This window comes from Nothobranchius furzeri, chromosome 7 (assembly GCF_043380555.1).
Source record: "Nothobranchius furzeri strain GRZ-AD chromosome 7, NfurGRZ-RIMD1, whole genome shotgun sequence".
Lineage (NCBI taxonomy): Eukaryota > Metazoa > Chordata > Actinopteri > Cyprinodontiformes > Nothobranchiidae > Nothobranchius > Nothobranchius furzeri.
The window spans coordinates 65,663,825-65,686,087 of NC_091747.1; the positions used below are offsets into that span (position 1 = coordinate 65,663,825).

Consider the following 22,263-nt stretch of genomic DNA (forward strand, 5'->3'; position numbering starts at 1 on the left):
TCCAAGTATCCGTGAGTAGTTAATCATCCAGCGATGGAAGTGGTTCCCTCTCCTCTTAAATAGAGCTATGCTGCGGTTGATTAGAGGATCTGCAGCTGCCGCTGATTGGTAATGCCCCGCAGCTGGTGAGTGCCCTCTCCTGGAATGAAAGTCTTACAAAGATGTTGTGGAGAAGAGGGAGTACTCACCCCGTCACACAACAGAAACAGCAATTTTCCATTTTAGAGCATTTTGAAATCACTGAAAGTTTTGTCGTATATGGGCAATTTAAAAAGGCCTTTATTTTGGAAAGCACCATCAGAATGACTTGATACTGATATGGTATCACTGTGGGGTTGTATACTGTATCTAAAGTGGAATGACCCAGTGGAAACAGCAATTTTCCATTTTAGAGCATTTTGAAATCACTGAAAGTTTTGTCGTATATGGGCAGTTTATAAAAGCCTTTATTTTGGAAAGCACATCAGAATGACTTGATACTTATATGGTATCACTGTGGGGTTGTATACTGTTGATCTAAAGTGGAAAGACCCAGTGGAAACAGCCATTTTCCATTTTAGAGCAGTTTGAAATCACTGACATTTTGGTAGTATATGGGCAATTTAAAAAGGCCTTTATTTTGGAAAGCAACATCAGAATGTCTTGATACTGATATGCTATCACTGTGGGGTTGTATACTGTTGATCTAAAGTGGAATGACCCAGTGGAAACAGCAATTTTTCATTTTAGAGCAGTTTAAAATGACTGAAAGTTTTGTCGTATATGGGCAATTAAAAAAAGCCTTTATTTTGGAAAGCACCATCAGAATGACTTGATACTGATGTGGTATCACTGTGGGGTTGTATACTGTTGATCTAAAGTGGAATGACCCAGTGGAAACAGCAATTTTCCATTTTAGAGCAGTTTGAAATCACTGAAAATTTTGTCGTATATGGGCAAATAAAAAAGGCCTTTATTTCGGAAAGCACCATCAAAATGACTTGATACTGATATGGTATCACTGTGGGGTTGTATACTGTTGATCTAAAGTGGAATGACCCAGTGGAAACAGCAATTTTCCATTTTAGAGCAGTTTGAAATCACTGAAAATTTTGTCGTATATGGGCAAATAAAAAAGGCCTTTATTTCGGAAAGCACCATCAAAATGACTTGATACTGATATGGTATCACTGTGGGGTTGTATACTGTTGATCTAAAGTGGAATGACCCAGTGGAAACAGCAATTTTCAATTTTAGAACATGGGGTTAGGGTTAGGGATATGGGGTTTTGACGACCGTCGGTACCCCCAAAATGAAACTTTGAAGGCCGATAACTCCGGATAGGAAGGTGCTAGAGACTTGAAACCAAGTTCTACCCCCCCTACCAACGGGTCTGGCTTTCGATTGGTGCCATCCGTTTGGCTCTACGACCTTCCGGTCCGGAGATACGCCCACTTTTTGACTTCCGGTTGCCTGTATCTCCGGAACGGAAGGTCGTACAAACTCGCGGAGACCACCGTTGGATTCAGAAGGGTCGAATTATGGCAGACGGAGCTTGGTTGCGAGTCTCTACGACCTTCCCTTCCGGAGATATCCGCCGTTGAAGTCGTCCCATTGAAACGAATGGGAGGCGGGTGACCGAAAAATTTCTAAGTGTCAGAAGCCAATTTCTTCCCACAGAAACCTCAAATGAGCACGTTTCAGACCATTTGGAGTCTAATGGTACCTACTTTGAGTGACCGCTTTTCCCAACCCATTGTTAGGGTCAGCGTAAGTGGGTCAGCGTAAGTTAAAGTGTATGTGTATGTGTTAGGGTAAGAGTAAGTGATAGGGTAGGTGATAGTGTAAGTGTAAGAGTCCGTTACCTTGTGACGATCCTCTGCGTGGAGCCGGACAAGGGGGTGTGCTCCCGAGGTCTGTCAGAGACAGACTGAGCGTTGTAGGGCAGTTTGTGTCCCTTTAAATGCATTTAAATGTAGTTTAATGTAATTTTATTAAAAATACAAAATTTCAAGTGACTTTATCTCTTGATAGGAAGGTCGTAGGAAAAAACTGATGGCACCTACCCCCCAAAGTCGATGCATGGCTTTCCAACGGTGGAAACCACGTTGTTCTACGCCCCACCTGAGGTGAGATAATGTTGTTTTTACAGTGTATTTTCTGTATCTCCGGAACGGAAGGTCGTAGAAACTCGGGGAGACCACCGCCGGATTCAGAAGGGTCGAATTAGGGCAGGCGGAAGGTGGTTTGGAGTCTCTACGACCTTCCCTTCTGGAGATATAAGAGGTCAAAGTTTGGCAAATTTGGTCCTACTTTATCTCATCAACCGATCGTCACAGAAACAAGAGGACAAAACCTGTGCCCTGCCTAGACCACGCCGGATCCAACGGTGAAAACCCCGAGTCTCTATGACCTTTGGTTCCGGAGATATAGAAGGTTGAGTGTGGGACATTCGTCCTTCTTTATCTCATCAACCGATCGTCACAGAAACAAGGGGACAAAACCTGTGCACTGCCTAGACCACGCCGGATCCAACGGTGAAAACCCCTAGTCTCTACGACCTTCCTAGCCGGAGAAATCCACCATTGAAGGTGCCCCATTGAAACGAATGGGAGGTGGGTGACTGGAGTTAGGTGGAGTAGATGGAGTAGATGTATCTCAGTGACATCCCCCTGAATCGGTACCTTGACCGAAACAGTTTGGAGTAGAGAGTCACTGGCAATGCACGGGCCGACGCATGTCACTCAGAAACTCCCCTCCATTGTTGGTTCGTATCAATGCAGAATAGAAAAACAGAATAGAAAAAGATAGAAAAGATAGAATAAAGAAAAACCGAGAAAGACAGAATAGAGAATACAGAAAAAAGGAAGAAAAAGAAGAAAGAAACAGGGATGGAAAAGAATTTGATGAAAAACAGGTAACAGATGTGGCGTCGTCGTATGACGCTCCTCCACACCCGAGCCGGTCTAGGCTTAACCTGTCTCGCCCGATTCCCGCTCCTAAATATAGGAGAAGGAATGGGAGAGGAGAAGAGATGAGCAGGCAGACAATGCTGGAATGTAGAGTTTATAGGTGAAAAGTAAAGTGGGTTAGGTGTAAATTATTTATCTCGTCGACTCCCCCTGCCTCATCCGACGACTCAGCAGTTGAACTAGGGAGCCAAAGGCAATGCACTGGCCGACGCACGTCATCCGCAGCTCTTGTCTCCTTATTGACTACCAACTTGTTTCAAGAGTTGCAACCCAAATCGGTCTTATTGGCCATTCTATTTCTCCATTTCTGTTGTAGTATCATACAGGATCGTGTTCCAGTGTTGGTCTGCTTTGTTCATCTTTTCATGACACCATGTTTGGGCTATCGTATGCCCCTGAGGAGTTCCTAACTGGCGTTGGTTCATCCTCCTTAAAAGTCAATGAGCCAAGTCAGGTGTTCCTGTGTGCCCTTCAGGCATAGGGTAGGGTTAATATCCTTTAGGGTCAGAGTTATGATAAGGCGCTTGTTTGTTGTCCTAGATGGTAGGGTTTGGGTTTATGTTTAGGGTTAGGATTGAGTTTTAGGGTTAGGGCTAAGTTCTAGGGTTAGGGCTAAGTTCTAGGGTTAGGGTTAGGGTTAGGGTTAGGTGGAGTAGATGGAGGGTTAGGGTTAGGGTTAGGGTTAGGGTGGGTTAGGGTTAGGGTTAGGGTTAGGGTTAGGAATAGGGGGTAAGTACCACTTGATGATCGCGGTTCTTTCTGGCTCTGAACCACTCAGAGCCACCATTCAACTTTTGCCGCGCTCAGGGGGACCGGCCGGAGGCGGGGGTTAGGGTTAGGGTTAGGGTTAGGGTTAGGGGTTAGGGTTAGGGTTAGGGTTAGGGTTAGGGTTAGGGTATGGGGTTTTGACGACCGTCGCCTGCCTCTTCGAAGGCGAATAACTTTTGATAGGAAGGTGCTAGAGACTTGAAACCAAGTCCTACCCCCCCAGGCAACGGGTCTGGCTTTCGATTGGTGCCATCCGTTTGGCTCTACGACCTTCCGGTCCGGAGATACGCCCACTTTTTGACTTCCGGTTGCCTGTATCTCCGGAACGGAAGGTCGTAGAAACTCGCGGAGACCACCGTTGGATTCAGAAGGGTCGAATTATGGCAGACGGAGCTTGGTTGCGAGTCTCTACGACCTTCCGTTCCGGAGATATCCGCCGTTGAAGTTGTCCCATTGAAACGAATGGGAGGCGGGTGAGTGAAAAATTTCTAAGTGTCAGGGGCAAAATCCTTCCCCCAGAAACCTCACATGAGCACGTTTCAGACCATTTGGAGTCCAATGGTACCTACTTTGAGTGACCAGTTTTCCCAACCCATACTTAGGATAAGTGTAAGTGATAGGGTAAGTGATAGTGAAATTGTATGTGTGAGTGTTAAGGTAAGAGTAAGTGATAGGGTAGGTGATAGTGTAAGTGTAAGAGTCCGTTGCCCTGTGATCCTCTGAGTGTAGACGGACAAGGGGATGTGCCCCCTAGGTCTGTATGTGTTAGGGTAAGAGTAAGTGATAGGGTAGGTGATAGTGTAAGTGTAAGCGTCCGTTACCTTTAGACGATCCTCTGCGTGGAGCCGGACAAGGGGGTGTGCTCCCGAGGTCTGTCAGAGACAGACTGAGCGTTCTAGGGCAGTTTGTGTCCCTTTAAATGCATTTAAATGTAATTTAATGTAATTTTATTAAAATTTCAAAATTTCAAGTGACTTTATCTCTTTATAGGAAGGTCGTAGGAAAAAACCGATGGCACCTACCCCCCCAAAGTCGATGTCTGGCTTTCCAACGGTGGAAACCCCGTAGTTCTACGCACCACCTGAGGTGAGATAATGTCGTGTTTACAGTGTATTTTCTCTATCTCCGGAACGGAAGGTCGTAGAAACTCGGGGAGACCACCGTTGGATTCAGAAGGGTCGAATTAGGGCAGGCGGAAGCTGGTTTGGAGTCTCTACGACCTTCCGTTCTGGAGATATAAGAGGTCAAAGTTTGGGAAACTTGGTCCTTCTTTATCTCATCAACCGATCGTCACAGAAACAAGCGGACAAAACCTTTGCCCTGCTTAGACCACGCCGGACCCAACGGTGAAAACCCCGAGACTCTATGACCTTTGGTTCCGGAGATATAGAAGGTCGAGTGTGGGACATTCGTCCTTCTTTATCTCATCAACCGATCGTCACAGAAACAAGGGGACAAAACCTGTGCACTGCCTAGACCACGCCGGATCCAACGGTGAAAACCCCTAGTCTCTATGACCTTTGGTGGGTTAGGGTTAGGGTTAGGGTTAGGGTTAGGGTTTGGGTTTGGGTTAGGGTTAGGGTTTGGGTTAGGGTTAGGGTTTGGGTTAGGGTTAGGGTTAGGGTTAGGGTTAGGGTTAGGGTTAGGATATGGGGTTTTGACGACCGTCAGACACTTTTTCAAACGCGAATAACTTTGGATAGGAAGGTGCTAGAGACTTGAAACCAAGTCCTACCCCCCCGTCTAACGGGTCTGGCTTTCGATTGGTGCCATCCGTTTGGCTCTACGACCTTCCGGTCCGGAGATACGCCCACTTTTTGACTTCCGGTTGCCTGTATCTCCGGAACGGAAGGTCGTAGAAACTCGCGGAGACCACCGTTGGATTCAGAAGGGTCGAATTATGGCAGACGGAGCTTGGTTGCGAGTCTCTACGACCTTCCGTTCCGGAGATATCCGCCGTTGAAGTCGTCCCATTGAAACGAATGGGAGGCGGGTGACCGAAAAATTTCCAAGTGCCAGGGCCCAAATCCTTCCCCCAGAAACCTCATAGGAGCACGTTTCAGAGCATTTGGAGTCCAATGGTACCTACTTTGAGTGACCAGTTTTCCCAAACCATACTTAGGGTAAGTGTAAGTGATAGGGTAAGTGATAGTGAAATTGTATGTGTGAGTGTTAAGGTAAGAGTAAGTGATAGGGTAGGTGATAGTGAAAGAGTCTGTTGCCCTGTGATCCTCTGAGTGGAGACGGACAAGGTGATGTGCTCCCTAGGTCTGTATGTGTTAGGGTAAGAGTAAGTGATAGGGTAGGTGATAGTGTAAGTGTAAGCGTCCGTTACCTTTAGACGATCCTCTGCGTGGAGCCGGACAAGGGGGTGTGCTCCCGAGGTCTGTCAGAGACAGACTGAGCGTTCTAGGGCAGTTTGTGTCCCTTTAAATGCATTTAAATGTAATTTAATGTAATTTTATTAAATTTTCAAAATTTCAAGTGACTTTATCTCTTGACAGGAACGTCGTAGGAAAAAACGGATGGCACCTACCCCCCCAAAGTCGATGTCTGGCTTTCCAACGGTGGAAACCCCGTAGTTCTACGCCCCACCTGAGGTGAGATAATGTCGTTTTTACAGTGTATTTTCTGTAACTCCGGAACGGAAGGTCGTAGAAACTCGGGGAGACCACCGTTGGATTCAGAAGGGTCGAATTAGGGCAGGCGGAAGCTGGTTTGGAGTCTCTACGACCTTCCGTTCTGGAGATATAAGAGGTCAAAGTTTGGTAAACTTGGTCCTTCTTTATCTCATCAACCGATCGTCACAGAAACAAGCGGACAAAACCTTTGCCCTGCTTAGACCACGCCGGACCCAACGGTGAAAACCCTGAGTCTCTACGACCTTTGGTTACGGAGATATAGAAGGTCGAGTCTGGGACATTCATCCTTCTTTATCTCATCAACCGATCATCACAGAAACAAGGGGACAAAACCTGTGCACTGCCTAGATCACGCCGGATCCAACGGTGAAAACCCCGAGTCTCTACGATCTTTGGTTCCGGAGATATAGAAGGTTGAGTCTGGGACATTCATCCTTCTTTATCTCATCAACCGATCGTCACAGAAACAAGGGGACAAAACCTGTGCACTGCCTAGATCACGCCGGATCCAACGGTGAAAGGGTTAGGGTTAGGGTTAGGGGTTAGGAATAGGGGGTAAGTACCACTTGATGAGGGTTAGGGTTAGGGTTAGGGTTAGGGTTAGGGTTAGGATATGGGGTTTTGACGACCGTCAGACACTTTTTCAAACGCGAATAACTTTGGATAGGAAGGTGCTAGAGACTTGAAACCAAGTCCTACCCCCCCGTCTAACGGGTCTGGCTTTCGATTGGTGCCATCCGTTTGGCTCTACGACCTTCCGGTCCGGAGATACGCCCACTTTTTGACTTCCGGTTGCCTGTATCTCCGGAACGGAAGGTCGTAGAAACTCGCGGAGACCACCGTTGGATTCAGAAGGGTCGAATTATGGCAGACGGAGCTTGGTTGCGAGTCTCTACGACCTTCCGTTCCGGAGATATCCGCCGTTGAAGTCGTCCCATTGAAACGAATGGGAGGCGGGTGACCGAAAAATTTCCAAGTGCCAGGGCCCAAATCCTTCCCCCAGAAACCTCATAGGAGCACGTTTCAGAGCATTTGGAGTCCAATGGTACCTACTTTGAGTGACCAGTTTTCCCAAACCATACTTAGGGTAAGTGTAAGTGATAGGGTAAGTGATAGTGAAATTGTATGTGTGAGTGTTAAGGTAAGAGTAAGTGATAGGGTAGGTGATAGTGAAAGAGTCTGTTGCCCTGTGATCCTCTGAGTGGAGACGGACAAGGTGATGTGCTCCCTAGGTCTGTATGTGTTAGGGTAAGAGTAAGTGATAGGGTAGGTGATAGTGTAAGTGTAAGCGTCCGTTACCTTTAGACGATCCTCTGCGTGGAGCCGGACAAGGGGGTGTGCTCCCGAGGTCTGTCAGAGACAGACTGAGCGTTCTAGGGCAGTTTGTGTCCCTTTAAATGCATTTAAATGTAATTTAATGTAATTTAATTAAATTTTCAAAATTTCAAGTGACTTTATCTCTTGACAGGAACGTCGTAGGAAAAAACGGATGGCACCTACCCCCCCAAAGTCGATGTCTGGCTTTCCAACGGTGGAAACCCCGTAGTTCTACGCCCCACCTGAGGTGAGATAATGTCGTTTTTACAGTGTATTTTCTGTATCTCCGGAACGGAAGGTCGTAGAAACTCGGGGAGACCACCGTTGGATTCAGAAGGGTTAGGGTTAGGTGTAAATTATTTATCTCGTCGACTCCCCCTGCCTCATCCGACGACTCAGCAGTTGAACTGGGGAGCCAAAGGCAATGCACGGGCCAACGCACGTCATCCGCAGCTCTTGTCTCCTTATTGACTACCAGCATGTTTGAAGAGTTATGACCCAACTTGGTCTATTGGTCATTTTATTCCTCTGTTGTAGTATTGTACAAGATAGTGTTTCAAGATTGATGTTCTTACAGACATATGTGTACTTTGTTCTTTCTTCCATGCTAATGTTTGGGCTATCATGTGCCATTAGGGAGTTCCTAACTGGTATTGGTCCATCTCCATTAATAATCTCAGGGTTAGGTTAGGTGTTCCTAGGGTCCGAGTTTCAGGTACAAAGGTAGGGTTAATGTCCCTAAGGGTTAGGGTTAGGGGTCTTAAGGTTGGGTTAGGGTTAGGGGTTTGAAGGTTGGGTTAGGGTTAGGGGTTTGAAGATTGGGTTAGGGTTAGGGGTTTGAAGATTGGGTTAGGGTTAGGGGTTTGAAGATTGGGTTAGGGTTAGGGGTTTTGAAGATTGGGTTAGGGTTAGGGGTTTTGAAGATTGGGTTAGGGTTAGGGGTTTTGAAGATTGGGTTAGGGTTAGGGGTTTTGAAGATTGGGTTAGGGTTAGGGGTTTTGAAGATTGGGTTAGGGTTAGGGGTTTTGAAGATTGGGTTAGGGTTAGGGTTTTGAAGATTGGGTTAGGGTTAGGGGTTTGAGGATTGGGTTAGGATATGGGGTTTTGACGACCGTCGGTACCCCCAAAATGAAACTTTGAAGGCCGATAACTCCGGATAGGAAGGTGCTAGAGACTTGAAACCAAGATCTACCCCCCCTACCAACGGGTCTGGCTTTCGATTGGTGCCATCCGTTTGGCTCTACGACCTTCCGGTCCGGAGATACGCCCACTTTTTGACTTCCGGTTGCCTGTATCTCCGGAACGGAAGGTCGTAGAAACTCGCGGAGACCACCGTTGGATTCAGAAGGTTCGAATTATGGCAGACGGAGCTTGGTTGCGAGTCTCTACGACCTTCCGTTCCGGAGATATCCGCCGTTGAAGTCGTCCCATTGAAACGAATGGGAGGCGGGTGACCGAAAAATTTCTAAGTGCCAGGGCCCAAATCCTTCCCCCAGAAACCTCATAGGAGCACGTTTCAGAGCATTTGAAGTCCAATGGTACCACCTTTGAGTGACCAGTTTTCCCAACCCATACTTAGGGTAAGTGTAAGTGATAGGGTAAGTGATAGTGAAATTGTATGTGTGAGTGTTAAGGTAAGAGTAAGTGATAGGGTAGGTGATAGTGAAAGAGTCTGTTGCCCTGTGATCCTCTGAGTGGAGACGGACAAGGTGATGTGCTCCCTAGGTCTTTATGTGTTAGGGTAAGAGTAAGTGATAGGGTAGGTGATAGTGTAAGTGTAAGAGTCCGTTACCTTGTGACGATCCTCTGCGTGGAGCCGGATAAGGGGGTGTGCTCCCGAGGTCTGTCAGAGACAGACTGAGCGTTCTAGGGCAGTTTGTGTCCCTTTAAATGCATTTAAATGTAATTTTATGTAATTTTATTAAAAATACCAAATTTCAAGTGACTTTATCTCTTGATAGGAAGGTCGTAGGAAAAAACTGATGGCACCTACCCCCCCAAAGTCGATGTCTGGCTTTCCAACGGTGGAAACCCCGTTGTTCTACGCCCCACCTGAGGTGAGATAATGTTGTTTTTACAGTGTATTTTCTGTATCTCCGGAACGGAAGGTCGTAGAAACTCGGGGAGACCACCGTTGGATTCAGAAGGGTCGAATTAGGGCAGGCGGAAGCTGGTTTGGAGTCTCTACGACCTTCCGTTCTTGAGATATAAGAGGTCAAAGTTTAGCAAAATTGGTCCTACTTTATCTCATCAACCGATCGTCACAGAAACAAGAGGACAAAACCTGTGCCCTGCCTAGACCACGCCGGATCCAACGGTGAAAACCCCGAGTCTCTATGACCTTTGGTTCCGGAGATATAGAAGGTCGAGTGTGGGACATTCGTCCTTCTTTATCTCATTAACCGATCGTCACAGAAACAAGCGGACAAAACCTGTGAACTGTCTAGACCACGCCGGATCCAACGGTGAAAACCCCGAGTCTCTACGACCTTCCGTTCCGGAGATATCCGCCGTTGAAGTCGTCCCATTGAAACGAATGGGAGGCGGGTGACTGAAAAATTTCTAAGTGGGTTAGGTGTAAATTATTTATCTCGTCGACTCCCCCTGCCTCATCCGACGACTCAGCAGTTGAACTAGGGAGCCAAAGGCAATGCACTGGCCGACGCACGTCATCCGCAGCTCTTGTCTCCTTATTGACTACCAACTTGTTTCAAGAGTTGCAACCCAAATCGGTCTTATTGGCCATTCTATTTCTCCATTTCTGTTGTAGTATCGTACAGGATCGTGTTCCAGTGTTGGTCTGCTTTGTTCATCTTTTCATGACACCATGTTTGGGCTATCGTATGCCCCTGAGGAGTTCCTAACTGGCGTTGGTTCATCCTCCTTAAAAGTCAATGAGCCAAGTCAGGTGTTCCTGTGTGCCCTTCAGGCATAGGGTAGGGTTAATATCCTTTAGGGTCAGAGTTATGATAAGGCGCTTGTTTGTTGTCCTAGATGGTAGGGTTTGGGTTTATGTTTAGGATTAAGTTCTAGGGTTAGGGCTAAGTTCTAGGGTTAGGGCTAAGTTTTAGGGTTAGGGCTAAGTTTTAGGGTTAGGGCTAAGTTTTAGGGTTAGGGTTAGGGTTAGGTGGAGTAGATGGAGTAGATAAATCTCAGTGAGTTCCCCCTGAATTGGTAAATTAACCAAAACAGTTTGAATAGGGAGTCACTGGCAATGCACGGGCCGTCGCATGTCACTCTGGAACCCCTCCCCAACCGTTGGTTCGTATCAATAAAAAGTAAAACAATAGAGTAGGGAAAAAATAAAAGGATCCAATAAAGGAACACTAAGAAGTAGCAAAAATTAGAATAAATAAAGAAGAATAAAGAAAAAAACTAGGTTGGAACAAAAACCGGTACGGAACAGGTACCCGATCTGGTGTCATGGTGTAATGTCACCCACATCCGAGCCAGCATTGGTAAACCATGGTCCTCCCAAGTTCAAATCCAAAGTGTAGCAGAGAGGGAAGGGGAAAGGCCAAGAGATAAGAACAGAATAGAGAATACAGAAAAAATCCTTAAGGTAAGGGCGGGGTGAAGGGTGAGGGTTAGATTCTAGGTTTACAATGAGTAGGAGACTAGTAGCATACAGCTAAAGACTAATGATTTAAACCCACCATCCTTAAGGTAAGGGTGGGGTGAAGGGTGAGGGTTAGATTCTAGGTTTACAATGAGTAGGAGACTAGTAGCATACAGCTAAAGACTAATGATTTAAACCCACCATCCTTAAGGTAAGGGCGGGGTGAAGAGTGAAGGTTAGATTCTAGGTTTACTATGAGTAGGAGACTAGTAGCATACAGCTAAAGACCAATGATTTAAACCCACCATCCTTAAGGTAAGGGCGGGGTGAAGGGTGAGGGTTAGATTCTAGGTTTACAATGAGTAGGAGACTAGTAGCATACAGCTACAGGCTAATGATTTAAACCCACCATCCTTAAGGTAAGGGCGGGGTGAAGGGTGAGGGTTAGGTTCTAGATTTACAATGAGTAGGAGACTAGTAGCATACAGCCAAAGACTAATGATTTAAACCCACCATCCTTAAGGTAAGAGTGGGGTGAAGGGTGAGGGTTAGATTCTAGGTGTACAATGAGTAGGAGACTAGTAGCATACAGCTACAGGCTAATGATTTAAACCCACCATCCTTAAGGTAAGGGCGGGGTGAAGGGTGAGGGTTAGGTTCTAGATTTACAATGAGTAGGAGACTAATAGCATACAGCCAAAGACTAATGATTTAAACCCACCATCCTTAAGGTAAGAGTGGGGTGAAGGGTGAGGGTTAGATTCTAGGTGTACAATGAGTAGGAGACTAGTAGCATACAGCCAAAGACTAATGATTTAAACCCACCATCCTTAAGGTAAGAGTGGGGTGAAGGGTGAGGGTTAGATTATAAGTTTACAATGAGTTGGAGACTAGTATCATACAGTTAAAAACTAATGATTTAAACCCACCAACCTTAAAGTAAGGGTGGGGTGAAGGGTGAGGGTTAGATTCTAGGTTTACAATGAGTAGGAGACTAGTATCATACAGTTAAGGGTTAGGGTTAGGGTTAGGGTTAGGGTTAGGGTTAGGTATAAGGGGTAAGTACCACTTTAAAATATGGGGGCAAACTTTTTGAGGACCAGCTAGAGACACCATTCCACTTCCCAGGGCTTCAGGGGGCCCGGCTGGAGGCTGTGGTAAAGTTGCCCAAAGTTTGCCCCAATGCATCATGGGTAAAAACAATCAAACGTCTCTCACGGCCAGGGAAGTGGGGGCATAGCTCAGGGACCGCGGCTACCCCCCCATTTGTGGCCACGCCGAATCCAACGGTACCACCCACAAGTCTCTACGACCTTCCTAGCCGGAGATATGATTGGTTGAAGTCGCCCCATTGAAACGAATGGGAGGCGGGTGACTGAAAAATTTCTAAGTGTCAGGGCCCAAATCCTTCCCCCATAAACCTCACATGAGCACGTTTCAGACCATTTGGAGTCCAATGGTACCTACTTTGAGTGACCACTTTTCCCAACCCATACTTAGGGTAAGTGTAAGTGATAGGGTAAGTGATAGTGCAATTGTATGTGTGAGTGTTAGGGTAAGAGTAAGTGATAGGGTAGGTGATAGTGAAAGAGTCTGTTGCCCTGTGATCCTCTGAGTGGAGACGGACAAGGTGATGTGCTCCCTAGGTCTGTATGTGTTAGGGTAAGAGTAAGTGATAGGGTAGGTGATAGTGTAAGTGTAAGAATCCGTTACCTTGTGACGATCCTCTGCGTGGAGCCGGACAGGGGGTGTGCTCCCGAGGTCTGTCAGAGACAGACTGAGCGTTCTAGGGCAGTTTGTGTCCCTTTAAATGCATTTAAATGTAATTTAATGTAATTTAATTAAAATTTCAAAATTTCAAGTGACTTTATCTCTTGACAGGAACGTCGTAGGAAAAAACGGATGGCACCTACCCCCCCAAAGTCGATGTCTGGCTTTCCAACGGTGGAAACCCCGTAGTTCTACGCCCCACCTGAGGTGAGATAATGTCGTTTTTACAGTGTATTTTCTGTATCTCCGGAACGTTAGGGTTAGGGTTAGGGTTAGGGTTAGGGTTAGGGTTAGGGTTAGGTATAAGGGGTAAGTACCACTTTAAAATATGGGGGCAAACTTTTTGAGGACCAGCTAGAGACACCATTCCACTTCCCAGGGCTTCAGGGGGCCCGGCTGGAGGCTGTGGTAAAGTTGCCCAAAGTTTGCCCCCAATGCATCATGGGTAAAAACAATCAAACGTCTCTCACGGCCAGGGAAGTGGGGGCATAGCTCAGGGACCGCGGCTAGGGTTAGGGTTAGGGTTAGGGTTAGGGTTAGGGTTTGGGTTAGGGTTAGGGTTAGGGTTAGGGTTAGGGTTAGGGTTAGGGTTAGGATATGGGGTTTTGACGACCGTCGGTACCCCCAAAATGAAACTTTGAAGGCCGATAACTCCGGATAGGAAGGTGCTAGAGACTTGAAACCAAGATCTACCCCCCCTACCAACGGGTCTGGCTTTCGATTGGTGCCATCCGTTTGGCTCTACGACCTTCCGGTCCGGAGATACGCCCACTTTTTGACTTCCGGTTGCCTGTATCTCCGGAACGGAAGGGTTAGGGTTAGGGTTAGGGCTAGGGTTAGGGTTAGGGTTAGGGTTAGGGTTAGGGTTAGGGTTAGGATATGGGGTTTTGACGACCGTCGGTACCCCCAAAATGAAACTTTGAAGGCCGATAACTCCGGATAGGAAGGTGCTAGAGACTTGAAACCAAGATCTACCCCCCCTACCAACGGGTCTGGCTTTCGATTGGTGCCATCCGTTTGGCTCTACGACCTTCCGGTCCGGAGATACGCCCACTTTTTGACTTCCGGTTGCCTGTATCTCCGGAACGGAAGGTCGTAGAAACTCGCGGAGACCACCGTTGGATTCAGAAGGTTCGAATTATGGCAGACGGAGCTTGGTTGCGAGTCTCTACGACCTTCCGTTCCGGAGATATCCGCCGTTGAAGTCGTCCCATTGAAACGAATGGGAGGCGGGTGACCGAAAAATTTCTAAGTGCCAGGGCCCAAATCCTTCCCCCAGAAACCTCATAGGAGCACGTTTCAGAGCATTTGAAGTCCAATGGTACCACCTTTGAGTGACCAGTTTTCCCAACCCATACTTAGGGTAAGTGTAAGTGATAGGGTAAGTGATAGTGAAATTGTATGTGTGAGTGTTAAGGTAAGAGTAAGTGATAGGGTAGGTGATAGTGAAAGAGTCTGTTGCCCTGTGATCCTCTGAGTGGAGACGGACAAGGTGATGTGCTCCCTAGGTCTTTATGTGTTAGGGTAAGAGTAAGTGATAGGGTAGGTGATAGTGTAAGTGTAAGAGTCCGTTACCTTGTGACGATCCTCTGCGTGGAGCCGGATAAGGGGGTGTGCTCCCGAGGTCTGTCAGAGACAGACTGAGCGTTCTAGGGCAGTTTGTGTCCCTTTAAATGCATTTAAATGTAATTTTATGTAATTTTATTAAAAATACCAAATTTCAAGTGACTTTATCTCTTGATAGGAAGGTCGTAGGAAAAAACTGATGGCACCTACCCCCCCAAAGTCGATGTCTGGCTTTCCAACGGTGGAAACCCCGTTGTTCTACGCCCCACCTGAGGTGAGATAATGTTGTTTTTACAGTGTATTTTCTGTATCTCCGGAACGGAAGGTCGTAGAAACTCGGGGAGACCACCGTTGGATTCAGAAGGGTCGAATTAGGGCAGGCGGAAGCTGGTTTGGAGTCTCTACGACCTTCCGTTCTTGAGATATAAGAGGTCAAAGTTTAGCAAAATTGGTCCTACTTTATCTCATCAACCGATCGTCACAGAAACAAGAGGACAAAACCTGTGCCCTGCCTAGACCACGCCGGATCCAACGGTGAAAACCCCGAGTCTCTATGACCTTTGGTTCCGGAGATATAGAAGGTCGAGTGTGGGACATTCGTCCTTCTTTATCTCATTAACCGATCGTCACAGAAACAAGCGGACAAAACCTGTGAACTGTCTAGACCACGCCGGATCCAACGGTGAAAACCCCGAGTCTCTACGACCTTCCGTTCCGGAGATATCCGCCGTTGAAGTCGTCCCATTGAAACGAATGGGAGGCGGGTGACTGAAAAATTTCTAAGTGGGTTAGGTGTAAATTATTTATCTCGTCGACTCCCCCTGCCTCATCCGACGACTCAGCAGTTGAACTAGGGAGCCAAAGGCAATGCACTGGCCGACGCACGTCATCCGCAGCTCTTGTCTCCTTATTGACTACCAACTTGTTTCAAGAGTTGCAACCCAAATCGGTCTTATTGGCCATTCTATTTCTCCATTTCTGTTGTAGTATCGTACAGGATCGTGTTCCAGTGTTGGTCTGCTTTGTTCATCTTTTCATGACACCATGTTTGGGCTATCGTATGCCCCTGAGGAGTTCCTAACTGGCGTTGGTTCATCCTCCTTAAAAGTCAATGAGCCAAGTCAGGTGTTCCTGTGTGCCCTTCAGGCATAGGGTAGGGTTAATATCCTTTAGGGTCAGAGTTATGATAAGGCGCTTGTTTGTTGTCCTAGATGGTAGGGTTTGGGTTTATGTTTAGGATTAAGTTCTAGGGTTAGGGCTAAGTTCTAGGGTTAGGGCTAAGTTTTAGGGTTAGGGCTAAGTTTTAGGGTTAGGGCTAAGTTTTAGGGTTAGGGTTAGGGTTAGGTGGAGTAGATGGAGTAGATAAATCTCAGTGAGTTCCCCCTGAATTGGTAAATTAACCAAAACAGTTTGAATAGGGAGTCACTGGCAATGCACGGGCCGTCGCATGTCACTCTGGAACCCCTCCCCAACCGTTGGTTCGTATCAATAAAAAGTAAAACAATAGAGTAGGGAAAAAATAAAAGGATCCAATAAAGGAACACTAAGAAGTAGCAAAAATTAGAATAAATAAAGAAGAATAAAGAAAAAAACTAGGTTGGAACAAAAACCGGTACGGAACAGGTACCCGATCTGGTGTCATGGTGTAATGTCACCCACATCCGAGCCAGCATTGGTAAACCATGGTCCTCCCAAGTTCAAATCCAAAGTGTAGCAGAGAGGGAAGGGGAAAGGCCAAGAGATAAGAACAGAATAGAGAATACAGAAAAAATCCTTAAGGTAAGGGCGGGGTGAAGGGTGAGGGTTAGATTCTAGGTTTACAATGAGTAGGAGACTAGTAGCATACAGCTAAAGACTAATGATTTAAACCCACCATCCTTAAGGTAAGGGTGGGGTGAAGGGTGAGGGTTAGATTCTAGGTTTACAATGAGTAGGAGACTAGTAGCATACAGCTAAAGACTAATGATTTAAACCCACCATCCTTAAGGTAAGGGCGGGGTGAAGAGTGAAGGTTAGATTCTAGGTTTACTATGAGTAGGAGACTAGTAGCATACAGCTAAAGACCAATGATTTAAACCCACCATCCTTAAGGTAAGGGCGGGGTGAAGGGTGAGGGTTAGATTCTAGGTTTACAATGAGTAGGAGACTAGTAGCATACAGCTACAGGCTAATGATTTAAACCCACCATCCTTAAGGTAAGGGCGGGGTGAAGGGTGAGGGTTAGGTTCTAGATTTACAATGAGTAGGAGACTAGTAGCATACAGCCAAAGACTAATGATTTAAACCCACCATCCTTAAGGTAAGAGTGGGGTGAAGGGTGAGGGTTAGATTCTAGGTGTACAATGAGTAGGAGACTAGTAGCATACAGCTACAGGCTAATGATTTAAACCCACCATCCTTAAGGTAAGGGCGGGGTGAAGGGTGAGGGTTAGGTTCTAGATTTACAATGAGTAGGAGACTAATAGCATACAGCCAAAGACTAATGATTTAAACCCACCATCCTTAAGGTAAGAGTGGGGTGAAGGGTGAGGGTTAGATTCTAGGTGTACAATGAGTAGGAGACTAGTAGCATACAGCCAAAGACTAATGATTTAAACCCACCATCCTTAAGGTAAGAGTGGGGTGAAGGGTGAGGGTTAGATTATAAGTTTACAATGAGTTGGAGACTAGTATCATACAGTTAAAAACTAATGATTTAAACCCACCAACCTTAAAGTAAGGGTGGGGTGAAGGGTGAGGGTTAGATTCTAGGTTTACAATGAGTAGGAGACTAGTATCATACAGTTAAGGGTTAGGGTTAGGGTTAGGGTTAGGGTTAGGGTTAGGTATAAGGGGTAAGTACCACTTTAAAATATGGGGGCAAACTTTTTGAGGACCAGCTAGAGACACCATTCCACTTCCCAGGGCTTCAGGGGGCCCGGCTGGAGGCTGTGGTAAAGTTGCCCAAAGTTTGCCCCAATGCATCATGGGTAAAAACAATCAAACGTCTCTCACGGCCAGGGAAGTGGGGGCATAGCTCAGGGACCGCGGCTACCCCCCCATTTGTGGCCACGCCGAATCCAACGGTACCACCCACAAGTCTCTACGACCTTCCTAGCCGGAGATATGATTGGTTGAAGTCGCCCCATTGAAACGAATGGGAGGCGGGTGACTGAAAAATTTCTAAGTGTCAGGGCCCAAATCCTTCCCCCATAAACCTCACATGAGCACGTTTCAGACCATTTGGAGTCCAATGGTACCTACTTTGAGTGACCACTTTTCCCAACCCATACTTAGGGTAAGTGTAAGTGATAGGGTAAGTGATAGTGCAATTGTATGTGTGAGTGTTAGGGTAAGAGTAAGTGATAGGGTAGGTGATAGTGAAAGAGTCTGTTGCCCTGTGATCCTCTGAGTGGAGACGGACAAGGTGATGTGCTCCCTAGGTCTGTATGTGTTAGGGTAAGAGTAAGTGATAGGGTAGGTGATAGTGTAAGTGTAAGAATCCGTTACCTTGTGACGATCCTCTGCGTGGAGCCGGACAGGGGGTGTGCTCCCGAGGTCTGTCAGAGACAGACTGAGCGTTCTAGGGCAGTTTGTGTCCCTTTAAATGCATTTAAATGTAATTTAATGTAATTTAATTAAAATTTCAAAATTTCAAGTGACTTTATCTCTTGACAGGAACGTCGTAGGAAAAAACGGATGGCACCTACCCCCCCAAAGTCGATGTCTGGCTTTCCAACGGTGGAAACCCCGTAGTTCTACGCCCCACCTGAGGTGAGATAATGTCGTTTTTACAGTGTATTTTCTGTATCTCCGGAACGTTAGGGTTAGGGTTAGGGTTAGGGTTAGGGTTAGGGTTAGGTATAAGGGGTAAGTACCACTTTAAAATATGGGGGCAAACTTTTTGAGGACCAGCTAGAGACACCATTCCACTTCCCAGGGCTTCAGGGGGCCCGGCTGGAGGCTGTGGTAAAGTTGCCCAAAGTTTGCCCCCAATGCATCATGGGTAAAAACAATCAAACGTCTCTCACGGCCAGGGAAGTGGGGGCATAGCTCAGGGACCGCGGCTAGGGTTAGGGTTAGGGTTAGGGTTAGGGTTAGGGTTTGGGTTAGGGTTAGGGTTAGGGTTAGGGTTAGGGTTAGGGTTAGGATATGGGGTTTTGACGACCGTCGGTACCCCCAAAATGAAACTTTGAAGGCCGATAACTCCGGATAGGAAGGTGCTAGAGACTTGAAACCAAGATCTACCCCCCCTACCAACGGGTCTGGCTTTCGATTGGTGCCATCCGTTTGGCTCTACGACCTTCCGGTCCGGAGATACGCCCACTTTTTGACTTCCGGTTGCCTGTATCTCCGGAACGGAAGGGTTAGGGTTAGGGTTAGGGTTAGGGCTAGGGTTAGGGTTAGGGTTAGGGTTAGGGTTAGGGTTAGGGTTAGGATATGGGGTTTTGACGACCGTCGGTACCCCCAAAATGAAACTTTGAAGGCCGATAACTCCGGATAGGAAGGTGCTAGAGACTTGAAACCAAGATCTACCCCCCCTACCAACGGGTCTGGCTTTCGATTGGTGCCATCCGTTTGGCTCTACGACCTTCCGGTCCGGAGATACGCCCACTTTTTGACTTCCGGTTGCCTGTATCTCCGGAACGGAAGGTCGTAGAAACTCGCGGAGACCACCGTTGGATTCAGAAGGTTCGAATTATGGCAGACGGAGCTTGGTTGCGAGTCTCTACGACCTTCCGTTCCGGAGATATCCGCCGTTGAAGTCGTCCCATTGAAACGAATGGGAGGCGGGTGACCGAAAAATTTCTAAGTGCCAGGGCCCAAATCCTTCCCCCAGAAACCTCATAGGAGCACGTTTCAGAGCATTTGAAGTCCAATGGTACCACCTTTGAGTGACCAGTTTTCCCAACCCATACTTAGGGTAAGTGTAAGTGATAGGGTAAGTGATAGTGAAATTGTATGTGTGAGTGTTAAGGTAAGAGTAAGTGATAGGGTAGGTGATAGTGAAAGAGTCTGTTGCCCTGTGATCCTCTGAGTGGAGACGGACAAGGTGATGTGCTCCCTAGGTCTTTATGTGTTAGGGTAAGAGTAAGTGATAGGGTAGGTGATAGTGTAAGTGTAAGAGTCCGTTACCTTGTGACGATCCTCTGCGTGGAGCCGGATAAGGGGGTGTGCTCCCGAGGTCTGTCAGAGACAGACTGAGCGTTCTAGGGCAGTTTGTGTCCCTTTAAATGCATTTAAATGTAATTTTATGTAATTTTATTAAAAATACCAAATTTCAAGTGACTTTATCTCTTGATAGGAAGGTCGTAGGAAAAAACTGATGGCACCTACCCCCCCAAAGTCGATGTCTGGCTTTCCAACGGTGGAAACCCCGTTGTTCTACGCCCCACCTGAGGTGAGATAATGTTGTTTTTACAGTGTATTTTCTGTATCTCCGGAACGGAAGGTCGTAGAAACTCGGGGAGACCACCGTTGGATTCAGAAGGGTCGAATTAGGGCAGGCGGAAGCTGGTTTGGAGTCTCTACGACCTTCCGTTCTTGAGATATAAGAGGTCAAAGTTTAGCAAAATTGGTCCTACTTTATCTCATCAACCGATCGTCACAGAAACAAGAGGACAAAACCTGTGCCCTGCCTAGACCACGCCGGATCCAACGGTGAAAACCCCGAGTCTCTATGACCTTTGGTTCCGGAGATATAGAAGGTCGAGTGTGGGACATTCGTCCTTCTTTATCTCATTAACCGATCGTCACAGAAACAAGCGGACAAAACCTGTGAACTGTCTAGACCACGCCGGATCCAACGGTGAAAACCCCGAGTCTCTACGACCTTCCGTTCCGGAGATATCCGCCGTTGAAGTCGTCCCATTGAAACGAATGGGAGGCGGGTGACTGAAAAATTTCTAAGTGGGTTAGGTGTAAATTATTTATCTCGTCGACTCCCCCTGCCTCATCCGACGACTCAGCAGTTGAACTAGGGAGCCAAAGGCAATGCACTGGCCGACGCACGTCATCCGCAGCTCTTGTCTCCTTATTGACTACCAACTTGTTTCAAGAGTTGCAACCCAAATCGGTCTTATTGGCCATTCTATTTCTCCATTTCTGTTGTAGTATCGTACAGGATCGTGTTCCAGTGTTGGTCTGCTTTGTTCATCTTTTCATGACACCATGTTTGGGCTATCGTATGCCCCTGAGGAGTTCCTAACTGGCGTTGGTTCATCCTCCTTAAAAGTCAATGAGCCAAGTCAGGTGTTCCTGTGTGCCCTTCAGGCATAGGGTAGGGTTAATATCCTTTAGGGTCAGAGTTATGATAAGGCGCTTGTTTGTTGTCCTAGATGGTAGGGTTTGGGTTTATGTTTAGGATTAAGTTCTAGGGTTAGGGCTAAGTTCTAGGGTTAGGGCTAAGTTTTAGGGTTAGGGCTAAGTTTTAGGGTTAGGGCTAAGTTTTAGGGTTAGGGTTAGGGTTAGGTGGAGTAGATGGAGTAGATAAATCTCAGTGAGTTCCCCCTGAATTGGTAAATTAACCAAAACAGTTTGAATAGGGAGTCACTGGCAATGCACGGGCCGTCGCATGTCACTCTGGAACCCCTCCCCAACCGTTGGTTCGTATCAATAAAAAGTAAAACAATAGAGTAGGGAAAAAATAAAAGGATCCAATAAAGGAACACTAAGAAGTAGCAAAAATTAGAATAAATAAAGAAGAATAAAGAAAAAAACTAGGTTGGAACAAAAACCGGTACGGAACAGGTACCCGATCTGGTGTCATGGTGTAATGTCACCCACATCCGAGCCAGCATTGGTAAACCATGGTCCTCCCAAGTTCAAATCCAAAGTGTAGCAGAGAGGGAAGGGGAAAGGCCAAGAGATAAGAACAGAATAGAGAATACAGAAAAAATCCTTAAGGTAAGGGCGGGGTGAAGGGTGAGGGTTAGATTCTAGGTTTACAATGAGTAGGAGACTAGTAGCATACAGCTAAAGACTAATGATTTAAACCCACCATCCTTAAGGTAAGGGTGGGGTGAAGGGTGAGGGTTAGATTCTAGGTTTACAATGAGTAGGAGACTAGTAGCATACAGCTAAAGACTAATGATTTAAACCCACCATCCTTAAGGTAAGGGCGGGGTGAAGAGTGAAGGTTAGATTCTAGGTTTACTATGAGTAGGAGACTAGTAGCATACAGCTAAAGACCAATGATTTAAACCCACCATCCTTAAGGTAAGGGCGGGGTGAAGGGTGAGGGTTAGATTCTAGGTTTACAATGAGTAGGAGACTAGTAGCATACAGCTACAGGCTAATGATTTAAACCCACCATCCTTAAGGTAAGGGCGGGGTGAAGGGTGAGGGTTAGGTTCTAGATTTACAATGAGTAGGAGACTAGTAGCATACAGCCAAAGACTAATGATTTAAACCCACCATCCTTAAGGTAAGAGTGGGGTGAAGGGTGAGGGTTAGATTCTAGGTGTACAATGAGTAGGAGACTAGTAGCATACAGCTACAGGCTAATGATTTAAACCCACCATCCTTAAGGTAAGGGCGGGGTGAAGGGTGAGGGTTAGGTTCTAGATTTACAATGAGTAGGAGACTAATAGCATACAGCCAAAGACTAATGATTTAAACCCACCATCCTTAAGGTAAGAGTGGGGTGAAGGGTGAGGGTTAGATTCTAGGTGTACAATGAGTAGGAGACTAGTAGCATACAGCCAAAGAC

The 22,263-nt window shown here is 46.6% G+C and overlaps 2 long non-coding RNA genes across 2 annotated transcripts; both read left to right on the forward strand.

The window, feature by feature from the left end:
• Positions 1–1,992: 1,992 nt before the first annotated feature.
• On the forward strand, positions 1,993–6,338 carry LOC139070755 (uncharacterized). Its single transcript, XR_011521220.1, has 3 exons — positions 1,993–2,108; positions 4,710–4,805; positions 6,224–6,338. It is a non-coding gene; the product is annotated as an uncharacterized lncRNA (long non-coding RNA).
• A 3,304-nt stretch (positions 6,339–9,642) lies between these two features.
• Positions 9,643–18,329, forward strand: LOC139070756 (uncharacterized). The gene is made up of 4 exons (XR_011521221.1): positions 9,643–9,735; positions 13,119–13,214; positions 14,752–14,847; positions 18,231–18,329. It is a non-coding gene; the product is annotated as an uncharacterized lncRNA (long non-coding RNA).
• The last annotated feature ends 3,934 nt before the right edge of the window (positions 18,330–22,263 follow it).